This window comes from Sus scrofa, chromosome 6 (genome assembly GCF_000003025.6).
Source record: "Sus scrofa isolate TJ Tabasco breed Duroc chromosome 6, Sscrofa11.1, whole genome shotgun sequence".
Classification (NCBI taxonomy): Eukaryota; Metazoa; Chordata; class Mammalia; order Artiodactyla; family Suidae; genus Sus; species Sus scrofa.
The window spans coordinates 19,492,492-19,503,647 of record NC_010448.4 but is presented as its reverse complement, the minus strand read 5'-3'; the positions used below and the strand labels follow the sequence as shown (position 1 = coordinate 19,503,647).

The window sequence follows — 11,156 nt, the reverse complement described above, 5'->3', positions numbered from 1 at the left end:
CCACAGGAAGCACTCTAGGTAGAAACAAATCCTGAAACATCCTATACACTAAATAACTTCTACCTATAGCCAAAAATCTTCCCACAATGAAAACCCATGACCAGAGAGCTTTACTGGCAACTACTACAGAAAATTCTGGGAAGAAATAATAATTCTAAGGTGGCACAAACTCTTAATAAGGATTCAAACCTGGAGTTCCTATTGTGGGGCTCAGTAGTTTAAGAACCCTACATAGTGTCCATGAGGATGCACGTTCGATCCCTGGCCTCACTCAGTGGGTTAAGGATCTGGTGTTGCCTCGAGCTACCAGGTAGCTTGCAGATGGGGCCTGGATCCGGTGTTGTTGTGGCTGTGGTATAGGCCAGTAGCTGTAGTTCAACTGGACCTCAGAAATTCCATATGCAGCAGGTGAAGCTATAAGGAGAAAAAAAAAAATTCCAAACAAAATATCACCAAGCTAAATGCAGGAACATATAAAAAGGATACTGTTATGATCAAGTTAGCTTTAACCAATGCAATACTGATTTAACATTAGGAGGAAAATTAATGTAATTCACAACATTAAAATATCAAAGGCAAAATTTCTGTTTTTAAAAAAAATTTAAGAATTTAATCTTATTTATTTATTTATTGTCTTTTTGCCTTTTCTAGGGCTGCTCCCACAGCATATGGAGGTTCCCAGGCTAGGGGTCTAATCGAAGCTGTAGCCACCGGCCTGTGCCAGAGCCACAGTAATGCAGGATCCAAGCCGCATCTGCAACCTACACCACAGCTCACGGCAACGCCGGATCCTTAACCCACTGAGCAAGGCCAGGGATCGAACCTGCAACCTCGTAGTTCCTAGTCAGATTGGTTAACCACTGAGCCATGACATGAACTCCCAAAGGCAAAAATTCTAATGCTCATCATTAATACACAAAAGAGATGTTTGCCCAAATTCAGTATCTACTCACAGTTAAAAAATAAAATAAAATAAAAAATAAAAAAACAAAAAAAAAATTAAAAACCTTAGCAAACTAGAAATATAAAGGAACTTCCTAAATCTGATAAAGGGCACTTTTTTTTTTTTTTTTTTTAAAGCAAGTCCCCATTGCAGCTCAGCGGTAACAAAACCAACTAGTATCCATGAGGACCCAGGCTCAATCCCAGGCCTTGCTCTGTGGGTCAAGGATCCAGGGCTGCAGTGAGCTGTGGTGTAGGTCACAAACACAGCTTGGATCCCATGTTACTGTGGCTGTGGTGTAGGCCAGCAGCTGCAGTTCCAATTTGACCTGTGGCCTGGGAACATACATATGCTAAAGGTACAGCCCTTAAAAAAAAAGAAAAGAAAAAAAAAAAAACCCTACGGCAAATATTATACTTTACGGTAAAACAGTTAAAAACTTTCCCTTGAGATAGATAGCAAGATAAAGAAGCCAGCGATTAGGACAGCTGTTCTATGATGTTTTGTAAGAACCTAGACAGTGCAGTAAGAAAAGGAAGAGAAATACGGCAGACAAGCATTGGCAAGAAAAAACAAACTTCATTGTTCATAATGATATGATGAATACATAAAATACAGATAAACTATTAGAATTAGTAAGGGAGTTGAGTAAGGTTGCTGGATACAAAGATCAATATTACCACACTTAGAAAATGAAATTTTAAAAAGATCACTCTAACAGGCTCTATTCGCCATACGATGGCCCCAAATGATCCTGGCTCCCCAGAAGTCACATCTTCCTGTAATCCCCTCCCCCTGTGTGGGCTGTACTTAGTAATTCACTTCTAATGAAGAGAATGCGGCAGAAATCATGTGATGTCATTTCTGATATTAAGTCATTAAAAGACTGTGGCTTCTACCATGGGTGCTCTCTCTCCCTCTGTCTCAGAGCACTTCCTCCCAGGGAAGCCAGCTCCCCTATCATAAGGCAGCCCTAGGGGTCCCCTCTACAAGTCAAGCCTTCAGATAAGACCACAGCCAAGCCATCAACTTGACGGCAACCTCAAAAAGGAGCTTAAGCCAGAGCCAACCAGTGGGTGCCTGACCTATAAAAACTGGAGACAATAAATGTTTGGCTTTTTGCCACTGAGTTTTAGGTTTTGTTCTATCAGTATGGTTCGTTTTAGTTTCGTTCCACATCAAGAGCTCACTACTACAACCACCATCTACAACACTTCAAAATACATCAAGCACCTAGAAATAAATCTAACCAGAAATGTGCAAAATTCAGATAAGATTCTCAACTTAATTGGGACATGCAGAAATAGACAAGAGTACTCACCAACAGTCCCACACATACATTGCTGGCTGATTTATAACAGGGGTGGTGTTTCTGAGCCCTGTGAAAGACTTAATTTTTCAATATATGGTGCTTGGACAGTTGGGTATCCATATGGAGGAAAAAAACCCAAAATTCAACTCTAGCATATACCAGTCACAAAAATCAATTGTAAGTAAATTAAAGACCTGACAGTGAAAAGCTACAAAACTTCTGGGCAGTGATATAGAAAGATACCTCCTAATTTTGAATCAGGGATGGATTTCTTTTGTTTTTCTTTTTCTTTTTTTTTTGGGGGGGGGGGGAGGGGGGCACACCTGCAGAATACACAAGTTCCCAGACCAGGGATTAAATCTGAATCACAGCAGTAACCAGAGCCAAAGCAATGACAACACCAAGTCCTTAACCACCAGGTCACCAGGCAACTCCAGGAATGGCTTTTTTAAACACAAAAGCACTAACCATAAAGTTAAATGTTTAGTCAACTAGAACATATTCAACTGAAGAATTTCTATTCATCAAAAGACTAAGAGAAAAAAGTGAACAGACAAATCACAGGTGGGAGAGTATAACTGCAGTAACAAAACTATATGACAAAGGAGTTGTATCCAGAATATGTAAATAGCTCCTAGAAATTAATAAGAAAAAGAGGAGAAGGGAGCCTGAGAAGAAGGGCTTGGGTATCTAGGAAATGATGCTGGAGGCAGGAGTGAGGGGTGGGGAGAGTGAGACAGGGCAGGCAGACACCCCAATACATTTCAAGGTCACTGTGGTAGGCAGTGGGTCCTCCAGGACCTCCGAGGAACTCCAGAGCTGTTTTCATGCAGGCTGGGAGGTAGAACACCATCCATCAGCTGTCACACCCTAATTCCAGTCTTTTCCCACAGTATTGGAGAAGACCCTGGGTAGAAGGGGGGGAATAAACATAAAAAATAAAAAGGCAGTTCCCCTTGTGGCTCAGTGGGTTAAGAACCCGACTAGTATCCATGAGGATGCGGGCTTGATCCCTGGCCTCACTCAGTGGGTTAAGGATCTGGTGTTGCCACAAGCTGCAATGTAGGTTGCAGACGCAGCTGGGATCTGTCATTGCTATGGCTATGGCATAGGCCGGCAGCTGCAGCTGTGATTTGAACCCCAGTCCAGGAACTTCCATATGCCACAGGTGTGGCCCTACAAAGAAAAAAAAAATCAAGAATTTAAATTTTTTTAATTAAAAAAAAAATTTTTTTTTAAGAATGTAAAAAGACTGACTCTGGCAGTGGGACTTCTGTCCCACACACAGGAGTCAAAATCAGAGTGTCACTGGCACCAGAGACATACATTACAAACAACCCAGTAGAAAACAGGCAAAAGGTTCAAACAGATACTTTCAAAGGAGGAAAGGAATCCAACTAGCAAATAAATACATGAAGAGATGCTCTAACTCATTAAATTGCCTTGGAAATGCAAGTTACAATGACAAGAGAATCCCGAGAATCTGGCAGATTGCCCAAAATTAGCAATGCCCTGTGTGGCAATAGACAGCCATGGGAATGCTCAACCAAGCAGAGTGGGACTATAGACTTGTTCAACCACTTTGGAAAACTGGCATCTTCTAGTCAAGTTGAAGACACATACAACAACCTAGCCCAGAAAGTCCAACCCCCGATAAATAGCTTGGAGAAACACATATATGGGTGTGTTACACATGAGAATGCTCATCAGAGCATTGCTTACGATAGCCCCAATCCACAAACATCCCAAACATCCATCAACAGGAGAATGGGGTCACAGCTTGCAGGGTGGTCACATCCTGGAATAGCATACAGCCATGAACTTGAATAAACTCTATCTGCACACAGCAGTGCAAATGAATCTGACAAACTTAATGATAAGTTGAAGACACATGGGTCTTGTTTGTATAAACTTCCAAAACAGGAAAAATCACAACTGGGTGGTTCAGAGATGCAGATACAGATGGTAAAACTGTCAGTACGAGTGAGGAAGTGACGCCTCTAAAATGTCAGGATGTTTCTCTGCATCGTGCAGGAAGGTGGATTATGGAGAAAGGGGACTGGGGTTTGGGGGGGGTTAACATAGGGATTTGCTTTATATTTTTGTCAAAATTGTGTGCCTATCCGCTATATTCTCTGTAATTTACTTTTTTTTCATGTTTAAAAATAAAGAATTAGGCATTCCCGTTGTGGCTCAGCAGGTTAAGAACCTGACATAGTTTCTTTGAGGATACAGGTTCAATCCCTGGCTTCGCTCAGTAGGTTATGGATCTGGTGTTGCCGCAAGCCACAGTATAGACTGCAGAAGCAGCTTGGATCCGGCATTGCTGTGGCTGTGGCGTAGGCCAGCAGCTGTAGCTCCAATTCGACCCCTAGCCACGGAATTTCCATATGGCACAGGTGCGGCCAGACAAAGAAAAAAAAAAAAAGAAATTACATCAATACAATGGATACATCATCTGCTCTCCCTTTGTGGCCAACAGCTACAGACAGGCCACCCCATCTCCCAGGAGCCCAAGTATTAGCCTTGATGACTCCCACCCACACCCGACACCCAGTCAAGCATTCCATCCTGTGTGTTCCCCCTGCCAATACTCCTCAGAGCCTCACGCTCCCTCCATTCCCACTGTCAGCACAACCGGGGGTGGGGTGGCCCACCAGTATCTCAGGTCCACACAAGGACAGCCAGAGACAGCTACTCCTCCCTGGAGGTCCTTCCAACCTGTCTCCACCGACTGCCAGAGTGATCCTTTGAAAACACCACTTGGATGGGGAACCTGCCTGGTCAAACACCTTCAATATCTCCCTACTACCCAAGCTCCATGATGGGCCCCTTCTTAGCCCTATAGTTTCTCTCTTCCCCCTCCCATGGCCACCCTGCCCCTTGAGCCCACGTGTCTGCACCCCCTCTCTTCTCCCTTTACCAGCCCCCAGCCTCCCCTACCCATCCTATTCACCACTGAGGTCTCAGCTGCAAGCGCCCTCTCGTAAGGAACCTACATGCCAGCCTGGGTTACACCCCTCACCTTCCCCTAACGCCCCTCCTAAGGAAGCAGCCAAGCCCACAGGCTCTGGGCCGGTGTGTTCCTGCAGCCAGGCTCCTGGGTGAGGAAGTGAATCCAGGACCTGCCTGAGACCAGAGGCTCCCGTTGCTGGGAAGGAAGGTCTGAGGAGCCTGTGACAGCCAGCTTCTCCGCAGAGCATCCTCTGGACCAGGGAGCCTGGGGAGGAACAGGGAACAAGCCAATAAGAGAGCCCCTGGGCTCCAATATGAGGACATCAGCAGTGACTGCGAGGGGCTGAAGCTGAACCAGAGGCCCTCTCCCCCTTTTTCTTCCAGGAGCAGCGTAAGGCTTCGGACGGTCCGACAGAGGGATGGGAAAACTTACCAATGTTCTTCTTTAACAGAGGTGGGAGAGCCAAGTCAGAGCCTCAAATGCACTTCTTGCTGGAAGTGTCCGACCTCACAGTTGGTGGGAACGTGGGTGTCCCCTCTGACCTGGGCAGGCTGTCCGCGGGCGCAGGACCGGGGAGGAAGGCAGAAGTGGCCAATCATGACCCCTGGTGGTCACCATAGGGATGACCACCCCAGAGCCTGGCTTGGCGGCCCTGGAGCTAAGAAATCCGTCTTCATGGAGTTCCCGTCATGGCGCAGTGGTTAACGAATCTGACTAGGAACCATGAGACTGGGGGTTCGATCCCTGACTTTGCTCAGTGGGTTAAGGATCCGGCGTTGCCGTGAGCTGTGTCGTAGGTCACAGACGTGACTCAGATCTGGCGTTGCAGTGGCTCTAGCTTAGGCTGGGCTGGTGACTACAGCCCCAATTAAACCCCTAGCCTGGGAACCTCCCATATGCAGCGAGAGTGGCCCTAGAAAAGGCAAAAAAAGACCAAAAAAAAGAAAGAAATCTGTCTTCACCTTGACCCCAGGTGCTGACCGTCTGGCCAGGCTGAGGCTCCCATCTAAACGTTCTTAGACACAGCTCTCACCACTGGTGTGTGAGCTGCCGGACCAGGCATTCGCAAGCTCTGAAGGGCATACTCTTGGCCAAGTCCTGTTAGAAATTGTCTAGAGAGCTGCTGAGGACGCCTGTGAGCAGGGGCCTAACAGCGACGCTTATCATGCAGGCAGCGGGCCAAGCCACTCACACCTTCTCCCTGATCCCTCTCAGCAGCCCTGGAAATAGCAACTAGGATAGCCCCCACTTTACAGGAGAGAAAACTAAGTCTCAGAGAGACCAAGAGGCTTGCCAAGGTCTGGGGTGAGGGAGCGGCAGAGCCAGGATTTGAACACAGACTGTCTCGGGTTCCCTCCTATGCTTGGTCCCTGCCTCCCTGACGGACCCTGTGGGGACAGTAATTGTGGCTGACTTTCTGAGCGTCCTGAGTGGGTCCACGGCACAAAGACGCACACACACAGTCGCTGCCACAGAACTCACCGTCTGGTGGGGTTGCTCCCGACTCCTTACGGTTCTGATGAGGAAGCAGAAGCCTATTTGAATCTCAGCTCCAGCACCGAGTAGCTGTGTGGCCTTGGGCAAGTCACTAAACCTTTCTGTGCTTCCATTTCCTCATGGGTATGACAAGTACGATACTAATCAAACTTACGTCACAGAGTTGCTGTGAAAATTAAATGAGCTGCTGGAGAGCCCTGGACACATAGTTCCCGCCACCATTATTAAGGAGAAAATGGGGCCAAGGGGAAGAAAAGCCTGAAAACTCACAGGTGTCAAGAATTCCTTGACCCCACACTTACTTTAATTGTTTTTCAAAACCGGGATGGAATCACATCACTCTTCTCAGAAACCAGCTCCCCTTTGCCTTCCAGTAAAATCTAAATTCTGGATTCTAGAGCCTCCCTTCCCATTCCCCCTCCTCTCACCCTCCCCAGAGATGTCTTGAATTTTGTGGCTGTCACTCACTTGCTCTGACTATATAGCTTAGCGTAGTATACATGCTTAGATATTATTTGCGTTTGCTTGGTTTAAAACTATAAAAAGGGCATCAAATAATGTGTAGTCTCTGGGATTTGATATTTTGTCACTCAGCACTGGGCTTCTTGGATTCATCATGTTGCAGTGTTTCTGCGGTCGCAGCCGTGCTGTCATGAACATGCTCAGATGCGTTTCTAGGAATACCTGCAGGGCTTCCTCTCTGAATCCTGGGAATGGATTGGCTGAGACACAGGTGTGCCAGTGTTATCTTTAGAGAAATGCTGGATGGTTCTTCCGTGGTGCTGGAACCAATTTACACTCCTATGAGGAGCTTCAAGGGCGCCTGCTGCTCCACATCCTGGCCAGCACTTAGTAGTATCACACGTTGCACTTTTTTACCAAGCAAATGGGTAGAAAATAACGTCTCATTGTGGTCTCTATGTCCGTGTCCCTGATCACCTGTAAGTTTAAGATCCCATTGTGTTTTTCCGGCCACATCTGTTTCATCTTTTGTGAAATCCCAGCTCATGGCTTTGCTCTTAAGTTGTTTATCTTTTCTTCCTGATCCTGGGGGTCTTCACACCAACTCCCTGCCTACATCTTTCCCCGATACAGTTTTTTTCACTTCCTTCAAAGTATCTCTGGCGGAACAGAAATTATGTTTAATGTGGTCAGATGTATCCATCTTGTCATCATAGTTAACACTTTTCTGATGTTTCCTTTAATAATTCTTTTCCCACACTGAAGTCAGAAGGTTATTAACCTATAGTTTCTTCAAACAGTATTTAAGATGTGCTTTAGTTGACCTAACAGTCCTTAATCCACCTGGCACTGATGCTTGAGGACACTTTAAGGCAGAGATTCAAATGTGCTTTTCCCCACACTTGTGGCAAATTGTAACCTGCTCCCGGTATCACGTGGTCCCTCTCCCTCTGATCCGCCAGCTTCCACTGTCACTTACCTCCTCCTTCCACATATGCTTCCTTTTTTTTTTTTGCTTTTTAGGGCTGCACCTGAGGCATATGCATATGGAGGTTCCTTGGCTAGGGGTCCAGTCGAAGCTGTAGCCACCGGCCTGTGGCACAGCCACAGCCATGCCAGATCTAAGCCGCATCTCTGACCTACACCACAGCTCATAGCAACGCCGGATCATTAACCCACTGAGCGAGGCCAGGGATTGAACCAACAACCTCATGGATCCTAGTCAGGTTCGTTAACTGCTGAGCCACAAAGGAAACTCCCCACATGAGCATCCTTCTGAGTCTAGGCTCTCTTCTCCATTCCTCTGGTCAATTGGTTTATCCCAGTGAAAAATTTCCAAACATTTGGCAATTTTTAAATCATATTTTTGTTATTACTGTCTAGCTCTACTGCATTGAGGTCAAAGAATGTGCTCTAATAGTTCCTTGAAATTTTTTTTGGAGCTTGCTTTCTAATCCACTTTACTCTCAATTTTTTTTTTTTTTTTGTTGTTGTTGTTGTTGTTGTTGTTGCTATTTCTTGGCCGCTCCACGGCATATGGAGGTTCCAGGCTAGGGTCGAATCGGAGCTGTAGCCACGCCTACGCCAGGCCACAGCAACGCTGATCCGAGCCGCGTCTGCAACCTACACCACAGCTCACGCAACGCCGAATCGTTAACCCACTGAGCAAGGCAGGACCGAACCCGCAACCTCATGTTCCTAGTCGGATTCGTTAACCACTGCACCACGACGGGAACTCCTACTCTCAATTTTTGAAAAGAGTTCATATGTGCTTAAGAAGAATCTGATTAGGAGTTCCCGTTACGGTGCAGCGGAAACGAATCCAACTAGGAACCACGAGGTTTCGGGTTCAATCCCTGGCCTTGCTCAGTGGGTTAAAGATCTGGCATTGCCGTGAGCTGTGGCGTAGGTTGCAGACTGGACTCAGATCTGGCATTGCTGTGGCTGTGGTATAGGCTGGCAGCTGTAGCTCTAATTAGACCCCTAGCCTGGGAACCTCCACGTGCCTCGGGTGTTGCCCTAAAAAGACAAAAGACAAAAGAAGAAGAAGAATCTGATTGTAGGATATAAAATTCAATTCATGTCCATTACTTCAAGCCTGTTAGTTATGTTGTTCAAATCTATATCTCAGCTAACTTGTTCAGCTTTGCCATCAACAATTAAGAGAAGCAGAGTTCCCACTGTGGTATGTGGGTTAATGATCCAATATTGTCTCAGTGGCAGTGCCAATTCAAATCTGGGCCTGAATGGTGGGTTGGGGAGCCGAAGCTGCAGCTCAGATTCAGTCCGGGGCCAGGGAACTTCCGTACGTCACAGGCAAGGCCGAAAAAGAAATAAATTAAGAGAAGCATTGAAATATCCCATGTTCCTGGTGGATTTGTCAGTTTCTCCCTAGTCTAGCAATTTTTAAAACTCAGGTTTGTTGAAGTGAGTTTACACATGATAAAATTCACATGTTATTTTGGTTTTCAAGTTTTTTAATGGCCACACCCATGGCATATGGCAATTCCCCAGCCAGGGACTGAATCCAAGCCACAGCTGTGGCAGCACCGGATCCTTTAACCCACTGTGCAGGGCTGGGGATCAAACTCACACCTCCTCAGCAACCTGAGCTGCTCCAATCTGATTCTTAACCCCCTGCACCACAGCCGGAACTCCAGAGTTCACTTAAAAAATGAAGTTCTGTGAGTGCTGATAAAGACAGTTGTGCAATCATCATCATCACTATCAAATCATCATCACCATCAAATCATCATCACTATCAGTCTTTTATTTCCTTACTTAGCTTCGGCCTGGTTGCTGTATCCCTTCTTATGAGTGGGGTATTGAAATCGCCAACTCTTACTGTAGAACTGTCTGTTTCTCCCTCTAATTCTGTCAGTTTTTACTGCAAATATTTTGATGGTCTGTCATTAGATGCACAATTATAATGCACGATTATAATGGTCACAACTTCTTACTGTATCAAGCCTTTTATTAATATATAATGCCCTTCTTTGTCTCTTGTAAACACTTTAAGTCATTTTGAATAAAATAAGTCTATTCTGTCTGATATTAGCATAGCTCTCCCTGCTCTCTTTTGGTTATCATTTGCAAAGACTACTTTTCCATCCTTGCACTTTCAACCAGCTTGTATTTTCCATCTCAAGTGAGTCTCTTGCAGACAGCATGCAGCTGGATCATGGATTTTTATCCCTCTGCCAGTCTTTGTCTTTTGAGTGGATAATTTAATCCATTTGCGTTTAATTACTAATAAAGAGAGATCTGTCACTGTACTGTTTTTCTCTATGCCTCCTTTCCTACACTATTGTCTTCCTTTCTGTTTAGCTGATTTTTCCTAGTGAAATGTTTAAGCTCCTTTCTCTTTTGTGTCTATTCTATCACTACTTACTTTGTGGCCACCATGGGCGTGACTTTTAACACCCTAAAGTAATGCCACTCTAACTCGAGTTTATTCCAGCTTAACTTCAATAACATATGCAAACTCAGCTCCTTTATAGCTCTCTCCCCACCCCTTCCTGTTGCTGTCACAAAATTACATTATGTTTTGTGTGCCTGACACATAAACAATTTTTTTCAATATGTCAGTCCCTTAAAAAATATAGAAAACAAGATTTAGAGTTACAAGCCAAAGTTATCATAATACTAGCTTTTATACTAATCATTTTTTCTTTATTTTAGCCTTTTAATCACATAGAAAACAAAAAAGTGCAGTTACAAACCATTGTTACCATAACAGGCACTTTTACAGTTGCCTACATATTTATGTTCATTTGAGATCTTTATCTCTCTATGCAGCTTCGAAGTCCTGTCTAGTGTCTTTTTTTTTTTTTGGTCCTTTTTTAGGGCTGCACCAACGGCATATGGAGGTTCCCAGGCTAGGGGTCGAATCAGAGCTGTAGCCACCGGCCTACGCCAGAGCCACAGCAACACCAGATCCGAGCTGCGTCTGTGACCTACACCACAGTTCACGGCAACGCCGGATC

At 45.2% G+C, this 11,156-nt stretch overlaps 1 long non-coding RNA gene across 1 annotated transcript; it reads right to left on the bottom strand.

The window, feature by feature from the left end:
• On the bottom strand, positions 2,900 to 8,189 carry LOC106507576. Its single transcript, XR_001303646.2, has 4 exons — positions 6,694 to 8,189; positions 5,644 to 5,762; positions 5,281 to 5,475; positions 2,900 to 3,162 (listed from the first exon to the last, which is right to left on the bottom strand). It is a non-coding gene; the product is annotated as an uncharacterized LOC106507576 (long non-coding RNA).